Source organism: Dreissena polymorpha, chromosome 7 (assembly GCF_020536995.1).
Source record: "Dreissena polymorpha isolate Duluth1 chromosome 7, UMN_Dpol_1.0, whole genome shotgun sequence".
NCBI lineage: Eukaryota > Metazoa > Mollusca > Bivalvia > Myida > Dreissenidae > Dreissena > Dreissena polymorpha.
In genome coordinates, this window is record NC_068361.1 from 11,595,674 (window position 1) to 11,618,905 (window position 23,232).

The 23,232-nt window shown below is 36.0% G+C and overlaps 1 protein-coding gene and 2 long non-coding RNA genes across 3 annotated transcripts in view; 1 reads left to right on the top strand and 2 right to left on the bottom strand.

Annotated features, from left to right (window-relative positions):
- LOC127839277 (uncharacterized) overlaps nt 1-23,232 on the bottom strand; it is a 193,269-nt gene that overhangs the window by 154,101 nt on the left and 15,936 nt on the right. The gene's annotated exons all lie outside the window — the stretch shown is intronic.
- The window catches only part of LOC127839273 (plancitoxin-1-like), a 284,745-nt gene that overhangs the window by 89,814 nt on the left and 171,699 nt on the right, over nt 1-23,232 (top strand). The gene's annotated exons all lie outside the window — the stretch shown is intronic.
- On the bottom strand, nt 17,536-21,853 carry LOC127839278 (uncharacterized). The gene is made up of 3 exons (XR_008030266.1): nt 21,716-21,853; nt 18,420-18,565; nt 17,536-17,810 (listed from the first exon to the last, which is right to left on the bottom strand). It is a non-coding gene; the product is annotated as an uncharacterized LOC127839278 (long non-coding RNA).

Genomic DNA, 23,232 nt, shown 5'->3' on the forward strand with positions numbered 1-23,232 from the left:
CCGTGACACTGCAGAACCAGATTAGGCACTTTATGGCGTACATTTATTAAACAGTAGTCTCATTTGTTTCACCTTGTTTGTACAGCAAATAATAAGTTATTCAACTTCTAATGTTATTCGTGAAAAGAATAAAAAAAATGTTAAATACCTGTTATTAATGTTGGAATTCATATGCTGCATACAGCTCAGTGTCAGTATTAACATATAATTTTTGTTATCAGATTGATCCAGACATCAGTACCTTATTCTGAACATGATATTTCGGAAACATGGTTAGGCGTTTTTATTAGATTGGTACTTTATTATCATGTTTCTATGTTAAACAGTTTTACGTACATGTATGTACGAATTTTCTAATTTGCTTGAACAGCAATATTTAGATTCATTTTGTTAATAAATGGTTATTTACTTAAAAAACTATTAATCGTTGAACAAGGGTTTAATACATAAAACAAGTTTTGAGTGCTTTACTGATGTTGTCAACAAGCAACTTTGCACGTCAAATGCTATGAGATTATGGAAATGTGATGTGACTCAGAATATGTAAAAATGAAGGATAATACTATATTAATAATCTTTTATATAGTTTCATGCGATCTTATTAATTCGAATACCTTATTTCTTAAAATTAAGGAAATATTTCTTACAAACTCCGTATAATTATTTGTAATTATATAATTATATCACACAGATATTTATTTCTTGTTTAAAAATCGTAAACAAATTGTTGTTATGATACATATGGAATTTTGGTTAAATTACAAATATGTTGAAAGGTCACATACGATCGCCTATTGCTCATAATATCATGGCTGTGTGTATACTTAACACGTTGTTATTGCGCTTATCATTCAGCATGATATGATATTTATTTTAAATGAACATGCACACATAATAACAGAAAAATGACAGTCACACAATAAAAGTGCATATTTCTTTATTTAATGTCATAACGCGCAAAACATGAATGAAAGAAAGAAAACTTTTGGAATATAAGTATTAAACTAAACGATATAGAGGTAAATATTATTGAGAAAAATCAAATCAACATGTTGCAGGATATGTAAGCTCAAATTTTGTTGTGTTGTTCCTGTAAATTCCGACGTTAACAACGGCCATGTCAGAACACGTGTACAAATTTAATGGTCGTTATTGAATAAGCGGTGAATGGGAGAAATAATAGTGTGTGTGCTTTTGTGTCCTCAAAGACCCTCATTTGGAAAACCTCCGTCCTGTAGTTACTTCCACACAAACTGACATCCGGATAAGAAACGTAACAATACAGGGTTAAAACATGTCTTTTCCTGTATCGTTGCAAAGCAATAGCGTGAGGGAATGGAACTGTCTAAATGTTCAATATTTTTTATCATAGAAAAGCGCAAAATACTGTTCATTTACGAGTTCAATTCGTAAAAAAGTGTTCCCCATTCCCGAAACACTTTTTAAGAAATTGATAAGTCATTCAAAAGTCCCAAAAAGTAATAAAATGTGTGCCTGCATGATACCTCGAAAAACTTTGCTAATGAAACAATCGCATTTGGGTCGAACGACAGAGTAATGACCATCGAATAAATGTATACTATGTTTGTATATATAAATAAGAATATGCGAGAAGGTTTATGTGCCCTTCGAATAGTTCTTCTTGAATGCTTCGAGCTTTTATGAGTACATACGTACAGCTGATGAAAAGCTTTTTCTCGTAAAGGCAAATACCATATTAAAAATGTCTCGCACGTATGTCAATAAATCGAGTTCAATCAACGTAATACATCGTAACAAACAAAATACTTGTAACCATCGACCACAATTTCCATGTCTTTTGTGGATAAATGCAAAAAACAAAAACTTGATTTAAAAAAAGAAGCAAACACATCAACTTACCTCCATCTGCCCCCTCCCATGCATCCACTGGAATAGTCATCAGAACGAAGCAGTCTACGAGCAACAGCATCAGACAGAGTTTGTTCATAGTTGAGCTGCGGTAATATAACACGAAATGATGAGGACATTTTTAACTTAGCGTCATATGCGCAGCGATAACATCGTAAACAAAAAGCCTTTTCTATTTATTTTTTTAGAAGCAATTGTTTGCACAACCTGTTGGAACCATTACTGTCAAATGTATTCCGCAAATCAAAACATAACATCAATAAACCTAAAAACAAATACTTGGAAACAAAAAAAAATCAAATGTTCATAACAAAAAGCAATACTACAATGTTTAAGAAGGTTAAATGCAAAACTTATGTTAATAATATATTGAGTATATTGAGAATAAATGTATATATATTTATTTTTATTATTATTTATTTATTTATTTATTTATTGACATTAAAGTCTGCTGCACAAAGTTCCACAAAGGATAGCATTGATTGTGTATATAAGTGATCATTTTAGCTCGCTGCTTGTTAGGTTAGCATAGCGAACTGAAATATGCAAACACGTACTTATTTGAACACATAAAACGAAATAAAGATGCGAGACAAAAAAATCGCAACGGTGCAAGAAAATGAATGAAGTGCGATAGATAGACTTGTACTTTTTCTACTTCCACGAAAATAATAAAGCCTTGTCATTTACCGGTTCATTCGTATTTCTTGTGTTGTACGCAGATGCTATCGTTATTTTAGCAAATAACGCCGAGAAATTGCAACTTAACCTACATGTATGTTATGAATATTGTTAACGCTGGAATCTAGTAGTTAACACCGATACAACTAAATTGATGATATTCAGGGAGGGATGGTTGCCAAACAATAGTTCATTCTCTCAATGAAATGATACTAATACAAAGTATATGTATATATTGTCATTATCATAAACAAGGTATCTTGCATAAATTCTACAACGAACCACCAAGCGTTGAAACGAGAAAGTGTAACCAATCGGGAGAATGAACATCCTTTAATACAAACCGGTAATTGTATCTACTTAAACACACGGGAATCACACTACACTTGACATAAACGGTGAGGTTTTAATGTGAGAAATATCGACAAAGACAAGCTGTCATAAACTATAACTTCCTTATTGAATACTGAGATTTAGAATTTTGCCGACATACACATATTATTTGAATATTAAAACAAATAAAAGGCGGGGGATGTTATGGTTAATAAAACTGTTCTTTATTTACAGTAGTAATGTAAATACCAACTCTAAAAATAATACTTGAATTTTCGCAATACGTACAATATTCAATTAATAAAATCAAGCAAAAACAATCCCTAAAGCTGAAATTGTCAGCACTTACAACAACAACTTTAAAATTCTTAAACAAATGTCTCGAACACGAATCAAACACGTAACGCAAATTTCTAAGTTATAAAAATACTGTATTTAAAAGCTTAGATAATCTAAGAATAAAAACTACAAACGATCATCTTTAAACTAATTTGTAGAACATTAAGTTATTCAAGTGACATAAAATGAATCGAATCGTTAAAGTATGAAAAACAAGCTTTGCATAAAATGCTACTTTTTTAAATTATTTCTATTATTTTTGATAAATCATTAAATAAAAAAAATCTTTCTCTGATGCACCACACACTTTTATTATTATTACTATCATATTATTGATAAATCATCGAATACAAATTATCTTTTTCTGCATCACATGCCAGACACACATACATAATTAAAATTTAATGTTAAAGACTTACACGCTCTATTCCTTTTTCTGCACAACAAGCGGAGTTTCTTCTGAGAGTGTCGGAAGTTTTTGACGATTGTCACCAACACAACTCTTACTATTTTATAGCCAAATACTCCACCTCTCGAATCGAAGGTGGAGTTAACGGTTAAGTGTAAGTAGTAAGTGTTAAGTAAGTAAACAAAACTTTCCATAACCCTGTCAAATTGGTCTATAACGGTCTCCTAACCCGCAGCATGTCTACACGTGCCACTTGGTTCATTAATTGACATCGCTTCACATGTCGCCCGAACAGGAATCTCATTACACCTGGCGGCTTGTGATGAACCATTTTCTTCTTGCACGTTTCTCCAGTGTTCCGTAGTTTATGAAAATATACAGACATACAATTATCATATCATAGTAACACAAATTTTAAGTCTCGGTTTCTTGGACTTTAGGAAACAACGCAATATAATTGAGGTTTCCTTTATTTGTTGATGACCCCACCATATCGGTGAAGTTCTCCTTAACCGGAGCTGAGGCATTCTCACTCGCCATCAAAACTTCGTCAGGACCCATCTCAGTCCTTTAACCTTTTGCCAATTTCCCTTAATTTCCTAAGGAATTTCCTATTACATCTTTGTTCACATTTGACCTTGATTACATAGGCTAATGCACATATTATAATTAACGTTACCATACCCGTAGTAAAGAATGAAAGAATTTTCAATGTCTGTTTCGTGCTATATTCCTAAGCTAACTCAACTTCATTTAACAAGGAGTCCATGGGAATACAACCTACAGAAGGGAGTGTTTTGGGTATTTCGATTGGCCCATAATCAATCAATTTTTCATAGTTATCCTTCCATATTGACAACGAAGATATATTAAGCGTTTTCCTCATGATGTGTACAAGATCATCAATAATTGTAACAGTAGATTTATAATCAAACGTAGCAGACAAACTCATTAGATCATTAGTTGCCGTACAGCCTTGAGGAATAGCTATCATGTCATAGGGTGGGTTATTTGTTGACCAATTAGACTCTAAATTGTTATAACGTTTGCACGTGATAGATAACCTAAATGACTTGGGTGATACAACAACCCAAAATCCATTTGTAATATATTCTGCGTACGGTAGCTGCGCATCGGGTTTAACCAGTTCCCTGCAATTTTCTGCTATTAGATCTTGTCTATTCATAAAAATATGAAAAATATATGTGTTTGAGAGTTCAATTGGAAAAAGAGGTTTCATTAATTGACAAAACGGTGCTCCGATACAACTAGATACTTCTCCACTCTCAAGTAACGCGTATTTTGTTTGCTTTGAGTTTATCGCTATACCGGCGTATGGAATGTCAAATTTCGCTACGGCCGTATTCGACCTGAAATGACCTTTTGTCGTATTCGCACACGTGAGCCGAATATTAATGATACTGTACATCTGATAATATTCGTATTGCTCGTTGAGTGGTATTTTTACTGCCATTATCATTTTATTGTTTTCGATAACGCCCGATAATATGAGATATGTATAGTACTCTAAAATCTCCTTTTCGTAGTCAAACGGTAATGTGTTTAATGGTGGTAATTTATTTTTGATCTCCAGAAGTTAATTCTTTAACTGATAAGGAGGAATTAAATTTTGTGAAAAATGTCCTAAACTTAATGCAGTGAGTTGATTATCTAAATGTTCAAACATAAGGGTTGCTCTTGACATGAAATCCCTTCCTTCTTGAATAAGAAGGTCTAAATGAAAATATGTTACCATTAAATTATTGGTTTCAAGTAACCTTGCATTTGCCTCTTCAGTAACATAACGTAACCTTACTTCAACCTTAGCTAGGGTGCTTATTACGTCATTTAATGAGTTTCGATTTTCTCTAACTGCGTTTTGTGTGAGATTCAATATCGTTAAAGACTGAGAGTTGACATGCATTAAACACAATTGTCACTGATGAATGATATCTAGAACTGAACGGATCTGTTGAATGTCGCTATCTTTAGCAACACCAAAAACTGCTCTTAATATGTCCGACCCAGAGTCAAATAAAGCTCGCTTCTGGCGTATAAACTTGATTGAATTTACTTTGGTGACCTTAACTATACAATCCCTACTAAAGTCAACAATATCATGGAAAATCCACACGGCTTTGTATGTAATGTGTATTCGTAATTTTTTAACATTTCAATAATAGCTTACACTTTCAGAAGGATTCAATGCTATCTACACAATTCGAGGATCTTAAAAAAAATCAAGGACTATCCATGATCTTCTCAAGAGTTCCTCTGCCCTCGGGGACATTCCTTCATCTAATTAGGTATCACCACTTCTCTCGGAAAGCAGCTCCAGACGCTACCAAGTGATTCCATATCCTGTCTTAACGCTACCCAGTCATCCTCTATCCATTGGCGATCAATCATGACGCTACCCCAGTGATCCCCTATTCATTCGGCGACCATCTCGACTCTAGCCAGTGACCCCCTCCCCTCCAGGACGCAACCCAGTTATCCCCTCTCCCATAGGCGATCTCCTACACAGAGATCACATGTCCCCTCGTGGACCACCCCAACGCTACCCATTATTCCCTTCTCCTGTATGGGATCGCGAAGATGATACCCACATTGAACCCCTGTCTCCACTAGGACCACCACGACGCAACCCAGTCATCCCTTCATCTGTATGGGATCGCCATGACGCTTCCCAGTGATCACATGTCCCCTCGGCGACCACACCAACGCTGCCTAATGATCCCTTCTTCTGTCTGAAAACCACATGATGCTACCCAGTGACTCCATGTCCCCCCGGCGACCGCCCCGACGCTGCCCAGTGATCCCTTCTCTTTTCTGGGATCTCAATGAAGCTACCCAGTGATTACCTGTTCCCCGGCGACCACCCCGACGCTACCCAGCGATCCCATCTTCTGCCTGGGATAATCATGATGATACCCTGTGACCTCCTGTCCCCTCGGCGACCAACCCACCGCTTCCCAGTAATCCCTTCATCTGTCTAGAATCGCCATGACGCTATTCAGGGATCCCCTGTCCCCTAGGCGACCACCCCAACGATGCCCAGTGATCCCTTCCTTCTGATTTCTGGGATCGCTATGACGCTACCCAGTGATCACCTGTCCCCCGGCGACCTACCCGACGCTACCCAGTGATCTCTTCTACTGTCATCATGATGCTATTAGTGATCAGCTGTCCCAAAGGTGACCACAACGACGCTGCTTAGTGATCCCTTCTCTTATCGGAATCACCATGACACTACCAAGTGACCCCCTGTCCCCTATGCGACCATCCCTGCATAGCCCAATGATCCCTTCTCCTGTCTGGGATCACCATGACACTGCCCAGTGACGCCCTATCCATTTGGCGACAACCCCGACGCTGCCAAATGATCCCTTCTTCTGTCTGGAATCACCATGACACTACCCAGTGACGCCCTGTCCCCTCGGCGACAACCCCGACGCTGCCCAGTGATCCCTTCTCCTTTCTGTGATCGCCATGACGCTACCCAGTTACCCCTTGTCCACTCTGCGACAAACCCGACGCTGCCCAGTGAGCCCTTATACTTGCTGGGATCAGAATGATGCTATAAGTGATCAGCTGTCCCTAGGCGACCACCACGACGCTGCCCAGTGGTCCCTTCTCCTATCTGGGATTACAATGACGATTCCCAGTGATCACCTATCCCTTCGGCGACCTACCCGACGATACCCAGTGATCTTTCTCTTGTCTGGGATAATCCAGACGCTACCATGTAATCATCTGTCACCTCCGCGACCGCCCCGACGCTGCCCAGTGATCCTTTCTCTTGTCTAGGATCATCATGACGCTACCATGTGACCCCCTTTCTCCTCGGCGACCATACCGACGCTTCCCTGTGATCCCGTCTCCTGTCCGGGATCACAATGACGCTTCCCAATGATCCCCTGTCCCTTCATGGACCACCCCGACGCTGCACAGTGATCCCCTTTCCCTTCGGCGACCAACCCTGACGCTAACAAGTAATATCCTATCCCGTCCAGTACAACCCGACGCTTGCCAGTGATCAAATTTCCCTTCGGTGACAACCCCCAACGCTTCCGAGTAATCACCTCAACCGTAAGGGACCACCCTCCTGACGCTACACAGTTATCACCTGTCCCCTCGGCGACCATGCCGACGCTGCCAAGCGCTTTCCTCTATTGTCTGGGATAACCCCGACGCTACCCAGTGATCCCCTATCCCCTCGGCGACCGATCCCAACGCTTCAAAGTGATTCCTTTTGAACTCGGGGACCACCCGACGCTACCCAGTGATCACCTGTCCCCTCGTTGACAACCCCTGACGCTACCCAGTTATCACCTCTCACATAAGGAACTCCGTTCCCGACGCTACCCAGTGATCCTCAATCCATATAGGGACCATTCAAGACGCTACCCAGTGATCCCCTCTCCCCTCGGGCACCACCTCAATTGCATCCCAGTAATCCCCTCTCCCCTTAGAAACTACGCCCGATGCTTCCCAGTAATCCCCTCTTCCATCGGGGATCATCCCTGACGTATTCCTATTATTCCCCTCTCCTCGGGCATCACCTCAGACTACTCCAATTGATCCCATTCACCTCTTCAGAGATCACCCCAAATATACTAAACCACACCGACGCTATCAAGTGATCCCCTTTCCAGTTGGAAACCACCTCAATCGCTACACAGTGATCTCCTCTGTCTTCGTGGACCACCTTGGTCGCTACCCAGTTATCCTCTTTCCCCTCAGGGAACACCTCACAAGCTACCCAGTGATCCCATTCCCTCTGCAACAAACCTCAACGTTACCCAGTGATCTCCTCTCTCCCCTTGGGGATTACCTCCGACGCTACCATATGATCCCGATCCCCTCAGCGAAATTTTCGATGCTATTTCATTTTCTCGGCGATTAAACACCCGACGCTAACCAGTGATCCCATCTCACCACGGTGATCACCCCGAAGCAACGATGTCGTATTCTTTCCCCTTGTGGACCACCTCGACGCTACCTAGTGACCATTTGTCTCCTAGGTGACAACCACGAATATACTCAGTGATTCCCACTCCCCTCGGGGACCACAACCGACGCAAGCCAGTGAGTCTTTCTCCTATCGGTGACAGAAACCAAACGTTACCCGGTGATCTACTCTTTCCCTCAGGGACGCTCCGACGCTACCAAGTTATCCCCTGTCCCATCGGAACCACCCCGACGCCACTAAGTTACCCCCTCTTTCCCAGTTATTTCCTCTTTCCTCGGCGACAACAACGACGCTACCCAGCGATCTTCTCTCGCCCAGAGACATTTCGCCATGCTACCCTCCCCTCTCTTCGAAGACCATCCCGACGATACTCATTGATTACCTCTCCAGTCGTGGTTAACCTCAGTGCTATCCAGTGATCCCATCTCCCCTTTGGGACCACCCCGACGCTACCCAGAGATCCCATCTTCCATTGGGGGCAGCCACGACGTTTTCCAGTGATCCATTCTCTTATTCAGGAACCAACCCCGAGGCTACCAAGTGACCCCTCTTCCCCTAGGGAACCAACCCGACGCTAACTTGTGATCCCCTCTTTCCTCAGGGACCATCCCGACGCTATCTAGTGACCCAATCTCCCATTGGGGGCCACCGCGACGCTTCCTAGTGATCCCATCTCCCTAAGGTGATCACCCCAACGCTACAAAGTGATTCCTTCTCCCTTCTGGGGCCAACCACGATGCCAGTTAGTAGTTCCCTCTTCGCTCTCGGACCGCCACTGACGCTACTTAATTGACATTCTCTCATTTCGGGGACTGGCCCCGAAACTAACAAGTGATCCTTTTGAACATTTGACAGATGATTTGGGTTGAAAAAAAATCCACTATTTCGGTCCTCTACTAAGTTTGTTAATATCATATCGCCATGTTTAAAAACTGCCCAATGGCTTTTTAAATATTGTGTTATGTTGTACTTAATGTCTTGCATTGTTTTGACATTGTTCTTTTAGGACAGGATAAATACATACCTAGCATTCCGTTTTGTCACGTTTAATGTTACTGTATTTAAGGGATATGCTGTCATCTTGCTTTCAACCTATGTGCCTCACTAACTTCAATTAAATTAAGTATCCTTTAAACAAATTATAGATATAGACAAGATACATTATTTTGAAAGTCCATAAAATAATTTAAGATTGAAGTTGAAACCGATCTTGGGAAAACTCAACATTTGCTAAGCTAAAACAATGTTATGGTAAATGTACTCTTCGTTTTTTTGTAATTAAATCAGATGCAGACTACCAAATGAACAACACGATGAATGTACTTCCCAGCTCTGCAAAAAGTACATTCAGCTTGATCAAAACATACCTTTGATGATAGTACTATATTGAATCTGGATTTTGAAACGAATGCTGCTGTATTTTAAGTCGCCAGATTTAGTGCATATCTACATAAACTTTAAATAACTACATGTCACTTAAATATATAATACAGTTTATCTGATGATTTCGTTCCAAAATTTATTTTTTTTGGTGAATTTTACGTATTTCATACATCAAATATAGAAACCAGCTGGCTTAAAGACAAACACACTTGCGAAATGTCGATACCAACAATTTTTCGTATGTTTTGTGAAACCGCAAATTGCGTCGATGAGTCGTATTAACATAATTATCTGAAAATAAAAGTTGGAAATATCGTAACAGAGTGCATGTCAATTTTATGTGAATGACCTTTAGACTGTACAGGCAGTATATGCAAGTGTATCATCTATGATATTGTTGATGTTCAGGTGTCATGTCCTCTAAAACTTTATTCACGATTGCTATCCATCAACGTTTTAGCTGTTCGATACGCTAATACGGTAATACAGAGTTCGTTATAGTTGGCTTTCAATATTTAAAACATGTCGTTGATGTTTAAATTAATTTTGTTTAACCGTTCGCTTTTTAGTGGCCGACCAGTAAACCGTAAACATAAAGCGCACCGAAGCCGATGACTGATATTTTTTATGTTTGTATGGTTTCTGGAAGGTCACTAAAAGGCCGGTAGGTCATCGGTCATGTTTAATATCTCTTATGTGTGTGTTGTTACTGAGAGGTTACTAAAAGTACAGAAGGCTCGTAGAGGTATTGACTTTTTCTTATTTTACACCGCACATTAAAAAATTTCGCATGCATTTAATAATTTTGAAAAGTCTTATAGCACAACAAGAACTGCACTTTTCATTTGACGTTTCATCCAAATGAATATAGGTCACAAATAAAAGCTCAGTAATTGAGGACCGGTCAATTAAGATGGACGCCTTTGGGAAAATTAGTGAAGCGTAGTCTACCGCTTTATTTTTCACAACGCTTATTTATTTCTATTTGTCACTTCAAATAACAAAATTAATCCATCGAGGCATGTTATTCCTTAACTTATGTTTAATAGATAACTTACGTTAAATAGATTTCGATTTTCCCATAAAATTGATCGTTTTATCTTGATATTCCATAAAGAAATGTTCAGTTTTTGGCAAAGGCAGAAAAGAAAGGATTTATTTTAAATGAGTTTATGGCATAAACTAAAGAGAGATTGTTAATGTTTATTATATACATAATGTGCATTTGAACAATATTTTGTTTTACACTGCTATATATCTGTTGCAAGTATTCAAACCTGATTGTTCTTTTCGATCCAGATAGTCCAGGATAACGATTTGCTCAATTCGTTAAATTTTGTGTACGGGAAACTTGTGCCATAAATTTTATTTTTTTTTAAACCGACATTGTTCATCAAATTCTGATATATAGATAAACCTTTCGTGTTATATTACGTAGAAAGCAGCACCTGTTCTAACATTAACTTGAAATTCGTTAAATATGTATGAAATAGTTATCCGATTTAGATCAAAAAGGGGCGATTATCCACAGAAACTGATAATAAATGTATACACTCACAGTTGTCTCTTCACATTTGATTGTTTTTAAGTTGATGTTTGACTGTTTGTATCTTATCGACTTCTCACTCACAAGCCAACTGACCAACCAACCGATCGATTGAGTGATTCCAATATATTCCTCCCCACAAACTTCGTTTGTAGGGGTACAAAAAACCTATATGTAAAAGCCAGAGATTAAACTAAACATGCATGTGCGTTCATCCCCCCACCCCCGAATAAACTGCATCAATACGGGCCATGGTAAAAATTAAAGCACATGCAAGGTTTATTTCAAAATGTTGAGACCTAAGCCAACCTGTATATGAACAAAGTAAAAAACAGATTTATAAAGTAGAACATATGAGTTGAAGGTCGTTTTGGGGGTTTCTTACTGGTAATCTGCCCAATACAAGCATAATTAAAATAATTCCATCAAAAAAATGAATACCTGGTCATAACAGATATGACTACAAAGAAGTAAGAACATCCGCACCCGATTGTATAAACAGTTTAACCGTCGGTAACCACATACCGGCGGTTAAAAGTCGGTAACTTGTTGATAACTTGTCGGTAAAATATGCTAAGTTATACCGGTCGGTTAAAATCTGGTTAAAACATACCCTACTGCTGTAGGTGGGTAAGTCAAGTAACCGAGTGGCAACTTAAACACAATGGCCGAGTCGCGCGACATTATTTAGACAAAATGGCCGACATAACAGACCCTTACCACCGACGAACCTGACAATTCCGACGAGTTGACAGACAATTGACGGATTTCGACGACGATAAATTACGGAGACGATACAGATTTTCGACGACGAACATCGACAAACTAGTGGACTTGATCGGACATAAGCTACAACGACGCACGAGACGAAACTAGTTGCAATAATTCATCTCTCAGCTTTATAACCCAAAGGGTTGCTGGGAGTTGCAATACGTCGTCTATTGTCCAAAGGTGCAAAATTTCATCACCACTGCAAAGGCTTAGGAACACTGATACTGCAAAACTTTTTCAACGTTTACCTGTTTCAAGCACAAACTTATGTAAATGGTACTATTAAAGCAACAAATAATTCCTTTTAATTTACTTTGCTATACTTTCGTACGCTCTATCGACCATATTGGGAACTGTTGTAATGTTGCCGACAAAACATGTCGCTATCAGTTTGATCGCATTACACCAATATTTTTCACATTGTGATATTCGGTGTACCCGTTAAGTCGATAACGATGTTGTGAGTCGTCGAATATTTACACTGTTAGTAATTTCAAAATGAAAATGACATAAAGGTAATGTAACTAGGTCATTACTAAATTTTCGCCGTTCACTTGTCAAAAGATAAAATTAAATGAACAACTACCTAAGTAGATTGAAACTTGTATCAAAAGTAATAAAGAATAATTAAACAAAAGTGCACAAAACATTCAAAATAATATCTTACCTTAATTTATTCTATAAAATCTATAAATAATCCATGTAACACAATAACTGACGATTTTGCATTAAGGGCCTGTAATAATTGTTTTAGAAAAAACTAAATACAGACCCTGAAGCCATCCTGTCACCACTACAAGCAATATTCGAATGTGTTTAGGCATATGCACTTGATAAACTTTTAACTACGTCACACGTCATGTACTCGACATGACTGCTACGAGTGGTTGAGGTGCTGAGGTACCTTGCAGGGTGATTGCATGTCTGGCACTATTGCACTTTTGTAATGCACTAAACAGATTTGTGTACACATCTCAAACAAAGTAAATTTTCTGTAGAATTAATTGCGGTAGCTTTGATGTATGACCATAACATGCTATTCATTACTTATATTAGCAAAATGCGATTGATGTCACTAGGTATTGAATTACTTATATTCACATTTTCCAATTAAAGCGATGCCAATAATTAACATCCATAATTAATTATATATTATTGGTGTCTTTAAATATGTCGTTTTGTTTTATCAAACTTCATTTAATATGGACACGATGCTTGTTTATTATGAAAATTTAACGCTGTGTATATTTCTACAAAGAACATCAACATAACGTATTTTTAGGACGATTCACCAGCATTAACGCACCTGGCCGGGCTCTTGCCATGACGCCCATGTGTTCAGGGTGACGGAACTTTGTTGGCACATGGAGGAAAACCATCAAGGTAGTTGTTAATGATGTCATTTTTGTAAATCAACAATTATTCAATAGCTGTGCCCGCTGCCGATGCTTATTATAACAGCGCTGAACTTTTCATGATTCGGAATTTCCCAAAAGACACAAATAATTGTGAACTTACATTCTTAAAATGCCAAAATAAAAGAGCTCTTTCTATTAGAGTTGTCATTATTTATACACGCATGATAACGTTTACAACTTATCCAGATTACCAACAAGGAGTATTGCTCGGTGACCCCGGGTATCCATGCAGACCTTTCCTCATGACTTCATTCTTAAATCCAGGTGAGTTTGATTGATAATGGATTTACTCCGGAAGGTGCTAGAATACCACTATTCTTTGCGTGAAAACCAAGCTGGCATTTGTTTTTCAAAATCACATGGTAATTTTGAAAGGTGTTGAACTTATACAGATGTATTCCACGGTCTGAGTGTTTATTTATTACTAGTCACTAGTTCCTTATTTAATTTAGCTCTGCTTTCATTTCATATTGACAAGGGCCAAACATTTTATTTAGTCTTTTTTCTAAATAATGTTTTGTTTTGATAGTTCGGTTGTCTAAATTTGGTGAAGCAGAAACAGATAATTGACGCAACTCTTCCTTTATACAGTCGATTATAAGCAAGAGTCATCTTTTCGAGATAATAGAATATTCCAACATATTTGCAGCTGATATCATCTCAAAAGGGCAGGACATATCCTGCCAAACTAGATCCCATGTTATATCTTTTTGATATCAGAAATAAACCATCATTTTCATGTAGTTAGAGATAATCGATAAATTAGTATCGGTACTTTGAGCGATAAATTGCAGCATGCATCTGAACAAAAACGAACTAATTATATTAGCCGTGCGCTGTAAAGGGGCGGTTTAATGCCTAAGCGTAAAATGTCGTCTCGGATTAGCAAGTGCAGTCCACACAGGCTAATAAGGGACAACACTTTCCGCCTAAACTAAATTTTACTTAGAAGAGACTTCCTTTACACAGAAAAAAACCCATCAAAGCCGAAAGTGTCGTCCCTGATTAGACTGTACGGACTGCACAGGCTAATAAGGGTCGACACTTTAAGCACCCCTTTTCACAAAGCTCGGCTCATATACTTTTCGGGAATAATGGTCTCATAATCCCAAAACATCCGGTTTGTAACATTCTTTATTGTTATAATCATACAGAATCTTCTGTTCAGTATCAGTGCGCATTTTTTTAAATGCAATTTTAATGAACTTTGTGGTATCAATTGAATATATTTTATATTGATAATAAAAGCCTATACATTTTTTGCACTACTTGATACGTGTTTTACAGCCTTACAACTTCAGTCTAAATATTTGTTTTTATGCATATAAAGACAGTTTTTATGACTATAAAAGCAAGTTTGTGTTGTTTTTTCTTAGATAAGTTTTGAGTATAAAAACTTTTTTTTCTATACTGTTATTAAAACAGTATGACTTTGTCTTCCCAACGATGCTACGTTGGAAAGAAGATTGATCATGGTGAAAAGTAACATCAAAGTTTGAATATTTCACATAAATAAAGGCACAATTGGTTGCCAAATCTTTTTAGCTGATAGCTAAGTATGTAAAGAGACAGATTTCCACAGATTTTGGTTGATACTGAAGTTTGTCATTAAATGCTTTATATTGATGAATTTTAACATTAGATCTAAAAAGCTCCAGTAAAAAAACAAAAAATAGAATTTAAGAAACAAAAAAAGTAACCCTCAACTGGGCTCGAATCTCTGACACATTAGTTCAAATATTAATAAGAAATAATAAGTCAAACTTTTAACTCAAGATATTATATGATGCAATACTTCAGTAGTAGTATGTGATATATCTTTCTTTAACTATAAATCCTGGCGATGTCTGTTTCATTGACGTTTTCAAATTTCCATTACCAAATAAAAAAGAATGTGTTTTTCTTTTTTAATTTATGTTCGTTTGTGTATGCCCTTGTTAAGAGGGGATTAAACTACCACGTAATGTTAACATTTATTAAGCCCTCTCTTTTTCTCTTGCGAGTGAAGATAAATATAAATAAATAAAATCGAAGTGTATTCTTATTTTCATGTACATGTTATGTATTGTTTTGTGATGTCATTTATGTACGCCATATTATGTACGCTTACATGTTTCTTTAATAATAGGCGCTGAATTTAATATAACAATTCAGGTTTACAGTACTTAAACATAAATGTATTATCGCAATTACCCTAAAAGGTATCAACAATAATAAAAACATATAACGGCCATGGTTATGACACTTTCTCACCATTAACTAATATAATTGTGAAATAATTAATAGCGTATTTGTTTGATCGACCAATCCGAACTAAAATACAAATGGTGGCGTGTTTACTGAACTAAAGCGATCTAAAATAAAAGTAACAAAATGACGTACTCTACAAAATATGTTGTTTCCGACGAAGTCATGGGACAGCATATCTCATTCCTGCATGGTCTAATCAAGCATCAATTTATGATCTCTTATTTCAACGATGAAAACTCATAGCTCTGATGCCAGATTGGCACATGACTGTCATTGAGAACCCATAGATTCTGCCGAATACCTATTAAATGTTCATCTATGTCCATTAAAGTTACTATAGGCTAGAAAGGGTTGAAGATCGTGTCTTGACAACTATACTCAACTTAAGACAGTTCTTTACACTTTTTGGACCAGGTGATTTTGAAGGCAGAGCAAACGTAAATTGTGTATGATCTCTGATGCGAAGATAACACAAACATTTGCTGCACGTGTGGTACGAGCTTGCTGAGTGTACAATCGAAAAGTCTGCAATGGTCTTCTAGCACACACACTGTTTTTAATCAAATCTTAGAACAATAATGTGTGTCCGGTCATATTGTTCTTAGAAAGAAATAATTGAGAATATACAATCAATAATGTATGAATGCTTCCATGTGAAGCACGATGAAACCGAACGTGGTCCAGAGGAGTCAATGCGGCATTGATAATTTATTTTATCTCAGTTGATATCTTATGCTGTGTTTCTGAAATTCTTCTTATTTAAAGGGGCTTGTTCACAGATTTGAGCATGTTTTGAAACTTTTAATTTAATTGTTCAAATAGATAAAGGTAAACATCGGAACTAAATAGCTCCAGCATAACAGAAGAATAAGAAATGTATAAAGAAATCCACATCTGGGCTCGAACCACTGACCATTGGAGTAAAAGTGAACCGCTGAAAATATTCGGCAATTTGTGCAGCACTTGATACCAATGTATTTTGTACATTAAATAAGCAATTCTCGTAATGTTAAGGGATATAACGATAACAACAAAACTCTCCAAAATATTCAATCGTTTTGCGTGTGTAACGCTTTATAATTTTCAGATTTTTAAATCGTCAAACGATGCATATAGTGGATATTATAGATTATAGTAAATGTCCAATAATTTGGTCATTGTATCAAACTGTGACCAAGTCCATTTAATTATTCCGTTAGAAGTATATTTGAGTGTATGTTCTATCCAGTTATTTGAACTGGCATACGTTAAATGTATTGACTTAAGTATTCATAGATATAACAATTTAATGTAAACCATCCTACATACACAGGATGAACATAGCAACAATCATTTAACGAAACTACTGTTAAAAGTCCTTTCCTACGTTGGGCAGGATTCATATACATGATGTTTCTATAGTAAACAGTTTATTTTAAGGCGTTAATATCTGCGAGCAATGTTAAAAATGTATCTTAGTGTTTTGGATTTTAATCATGCTAATATATTTTTTCAAAGTTATATTCATGTATAGAACGATTTAAAAAACAATTTTGGATATTGCAATTTTATTATGATAAACATTGGTAAAACTTATCACTAAATGACATTGTCCTTTCTTGAATAATTGTTGACTGTAAATTGTGACAAAATCATATGGACATGTTTGACATGTTTAGTTTACACAGTTCTAATAAACACAAATAACGTGTCATATGACACAATGTAAACTTTGTAAACAAAAAAGCAGCACATATCCGTTTACAGGTTAACGTTTGTTTCAGGTTATCAAATCATTGTGGCGATGTTTTCTTCTTCCATCAAGATTTAAAATATCTGAAAGAAATATACAATATTAAAATAGACACCAGACCTTACCTATCGATATATGCATTAATATGCCTATTTTAATGTGAGATATATTAGTATTACCTCCCGGTAAAGCAAAAACAGACTTTGCGACGTAATACATTTCAGTTAAGATTATTATTGAAACTCTTCAGTTTGATGAATAAAACAAATATCGTTCAGCTGGTATACCGAATATACATTAAGTTTTTTAATCTTTTTTATCGGGAATATGTGTTTCTAAAATGGATTATTGACATGAAGCTCTCCGTGGCTTTAGAAGTTCAAAACGGGCGCTTTTAAGACTTTTTAATTATTTGAATTCCCTTCTCAAATAAAATGCACTGTATACCGAACATATTTACTTAGTGGTCATTGTGCTCTTTAAACTGAACTAACAGTTAATTATCCAAATGCCCTAAAGATGAAACAGAACAAAACTAGGCCCAGCTAACCAAAGAAATGAACTTGGTGAAAGAAGCAAATGTGGAAATAAATATTAAGAAAGATCGCAAAATTAAATAGTATATATTATTGATTATAAACGGAATATTCTTTAGGACAAGTTTAAATGTTTGAATATATTGCAGATCTTACCATATCCGGTATTCTACAACGGCCGGAACCTATCCCTGGTGAGGGTAGGCAAGATAGTCCGGGCTCGCACACAGTAAACACGCCGCATGCTTCCCCCTCCGCCACGCCAAATCTGTGTTCGAAAACTGCACGGCCTTCAGACATACCTCAAAGCATGCAATAAACAAAATAAACACGTATTATTGTATAGATTATTGACACAATTATAATATACCTATATCACTCGAAATGGTCAGTATATTAAAAGATCGCATCATCTGTAAGAAATCTACCATCAAATGTAGATTCAGTTTTAATTTAACGCCATTTTTTCTTAAATTATTTTTATTTTAAGGTAAGTATATTAAATCATATTTATAAAAACTTTAAGTAAATATATGTTCTTAACAACTAGTTGCATTTTGATAAATCAATTTTCATAAAGAAAAATAGTATTTTTACGGTGAATAGTGTACAGGAACTAAATTAGAAACTCGACTTTTCTTTTAATTTAACCCATTTATGCCGAGTGGACTCTCCCATCCTTCTGAATTGGATCAATTTATTTCCAAAATTAGGGAAGTGTAGTATATTTATTCCTATATAATTTGAATATTTCTAACAGAAATTCCTTTAAGCAAACAGCGCAGACCCTGATGAGACGCCGCATCATGCGGCGTCTCATCTGAATCTACGCTGTTTGCCAAGGCCTTTTTTCTAGACGCTAGGCACAAATGGGTTAAATTTTAACACATTAAAATTTCATTTAATTTATTCGCAAGTTTAAACGTTTAACTAGATAATCTCCAATACAAAACAATTAAATTAATATGCCTAACAAGTAACACCGAAAACCAATTCTATCAATAGACCAAATTTTCAAATACGATACCCTTTTGAGCATTCAAACACTGATGTAAATGTTGAAGCCATTTATAATTATTTACTATAAATAGTTTGAATGAGCATATACGTGTAACTAAATGAGACTTGCTCAAACCGGGATCTTTTAGAAAATATGATGATAATATAAAGATAATGTCAAGTCGGAAAAAGTCGATTGGCTAACGATTTGTGTAGATACAGCTCATCAAGTGCGTGTATCAATATGATGGTGTACATTCCAGTCAGCAAAGCCTATTAGTACAACTATTCGAGAACATTATTTAAAGCAGCGTTTTTTAGTTCTTGACCAATGGTCATATGCTTATCTATCAACTAAACATTTAAAAGATGCATTTTTTATGAAAAAATAAAATACATGTGCATTCTATTTTTTACCGTATTTCACTAATATATATAATATAAAATCCAATATTCATATTAATGTTTAAGTAAACGTTTTGCGAAGCCGACCTTCTAGCACGGCAACCACATTTAATAAGCAAATGTTGTATGGATAATGCTCAGTTTTGATTGTTTCAACAATTCTGAGTAGTTACTTTTAACACATAAATGTTGATTTCGCTCTACATGTTGGCCAAGCTAGCCATACTACGTTAAACTGTTTAATGTTTTTAGAGACGAAAATGTTTCAACTATTTAACTTATGATTTACTTTGAAGTTCTCTATTGACAATCTGACCACTGAGCCAGTTATGTTCCCTTATGCATGAAATGTTCAGCCATTTCTACATTTGTGAATACATGATTTAAGACACGAAATAAATATTTTTCTAGATTGTGATAAATCTTAAATGTTTTTTATTGTATCACAAAACGATATTTATTTTAACATACGGTATGTAACAATGATTAACGCAGTTAGGCCAAAATATCCATAGCTCGTTGGATTGTGTAATGATTTTGAGAGACACATTTTTTATTCTACTTAACTCATGATTTTCTGGTAATGTGGCCCATGTCTATAGCCAGTTTTACCCCCTCATACATGACTTCGATACACTTTATAAAGGACCTCTTTATCATTAAATGCATAGTATACAAAGAGGTCATTTAGTTCCACATTATATTTATTTAAGTATTTTGCAATATACAGTGTTTAAATAAAAACAAAACATGGGTTGAAGCAAGTCATAACTTGAAGTAACTTAGTACATGACCACTAAAAATTCATTCATACCAAACATAACATTACATAATTTAGTTAAACAAAATGAAAAAATAAAATAAAGGAGATTTAATTCACTTTAAGACAGGAAGATAAATAGTCATTTTGAGAAAGATACCTCGCATAATTATAGCACAATCTTTTCGTGATTTCATGTAGTAAATGAATGATGTTTGATTAATGTATCTTTTATAGTAATACACAATCACTGTCAATCCGGTATTACCGTCTCTTTAAAAACAATAAAAATAAGTTCTACTTTATCATTATAAGTATAAGCACATTACGTTTTTCGAACTCAATACACAAATATGGTTTTCTTTACTTTCACTTATCATATGCACACTCTGCGTAAACTCCAAATCACCTGTCAGAAATACTGTCTGATTAGAATCTTGTGAGACATATACATGTATGTCATCTATGATTTCTTGTTAAATTTATTCAATTGTCTCTACCACATGTTAAAACATGATGTTTACTTTGTTAAAAAAAATTCTCACCACTCTGACAGTTACACGTGTATGAGTTATGATCGACATGAAAGAACAACCGCCAGACATACGATATTGTGTTTAGCAATCATTTTGTATTACACAGAGATGCAACCAATAACATTGTGTACATTGGCCTGATATCGGACTTAACCTTGCCTCGAAATATTGAGCTTTAATTGTGTAAACAGACGATTATATTAACAATACCTTATTTTTGTAGAAACATGTGTTTAAACATGTTTTTTCTGTGATGTTCATTTTATTTTATTTTATTTTATTGCATATTATAACAAACGAGAAGCTGAATTCATTACAAGTTTTAGTTTCTGAAAAACAAGCCGTTGTTTACTATTATATACAACGGCAAGCATGCGCATTTAATTGAGTTGCATACATATATACAAATTATAAGATGGCTTTAACACGTTACATCACAACTGAAGGCGACAGACGTATATTATTAGTTTGTTTGCTTTTTAACTGATGTATTGGCCTCTTATGTTCTACATCCATCTAATGAACGAAATAAGTATCGACAGACTATTTTATCGGTATGTATGAGTATGATTTAACTTTATTGCAATTTTGTTTGGTGTTCTTCGTATTCAGTTGTTATTCCTTTTACATAGATCTTAATGTTATCTCGATTTGTTAAGCAAAATATTCATATTGGATTCATAACCAAATGCACGTGTACGGTGTTCTCAGGAATATCGATGAAAAATACAATAAAAGTACATAAATCTTACCTGATGCTATTAGAACAACAGCACATAATACCAAAGGCTTGTTCATCGTTTTGCTTCGTTCAACACCACACAATAAATGAATAAATGCAAACCTGAGAAGTATATATCGCTTAAACGCAATCTTTGGCCATATCAATGTTTATCAATTTTCGGTGAAGCGTGTGACGAAAACACATTCCTTTGATCTAAATACCAAACCGGATATAATCAATTAAGTTGTAGGTGACAACGTAATACGTTCATAAAATCACTAGATGATTTAATCGCCTAGGTATTTAAGATTAAGTGTACATATAAGTTGAAACCACTTTATGTTAACGTTGCTGTTTTTTAGTACAGATATGCACGACTCTGGGTTATAAGTTATAGGTTTCCAAACCCTCATCGAAAGCAAAACGACAGCCTGCGCTGTAAAAGTGGGCGTTGAATTAAGTTTTTGCTTTAACAACTTTGCGTTTAAATCGGAACACTTATTTGTATTTTATTGACTTGAATCCAATGCGATGCGTTTAAGATTAGGAGAAAAAGTGTTTTATATTGCTACTTATCAAACACATAGTTTTGTGGCGCTGTAATACAAATTGTTATTTTATACGAATTCTAAGAAATATGCCAGTCTTTTAATGTCATAGTTTGCGTTTGTAATAAAACACCAAATAAATAATGCAAGATGCATAAATACGTTTATATTAATTGGGAGTATAAAGTGGTATTACCTCCCATTCGAATGTGCTTTAGTAAAGCGTTACCTTTGCTTTGATTTTCATGTTAGGTAGGATTAATTTATCAGTTTTAGAGACAGATTATCATTTCACGGAAGATACGAGCTTTACAACAGTCACGTTCGTCTCTTGTTATCGATCACATTTCCATAACGTACGTAAACCTTCTCTCATACGTCCAAATCCACAGTTTCATAAAGGTACATGCTTGCCGTAACGGTTCCAAAAAGTCTCCCGAAAATGTTTCTGATTGTTCGTGCATCTAAGTGTTACGGATGACGTGTTTATTACAAGGAAGCTGTAGATTTAAGCAAACATGTATATAATCAAGATTATTATGACATTGAGTTAAATGCTAGATTAACCCTACTGTATCAGTGAACAGATATATTCTTACACCTCGAATGAAGTGAACATACATCAATGTGGTCAGACATGTGGTTGGTCGAAAAAAGAACCCCGTCGCAGTTAGTAGGAATCCCTATAATAAACAAAAAGTAAGCCGTTTCTAACTGAACTTCTTTACAGAATTTCATTTTTATGAAACATGTCATACAATGTATTTATTAATAAATATAAAGCATGAGAAAAAAGTAATAACAATTATAATAGCCAGAACACGAGTAGACGGAAACATTATGTCTTCCACGGTATCATAGTACTCACGATCTATCGCGCTACCTTAACACTATTTCAAGATAAAATCTTTAGACGATATATTGTTAACAGGCGAACAGCCTAGTTTGCATACTAAAGCTGGTTAAATTAATTAATGAGAACCATCCAAAAGAGAAA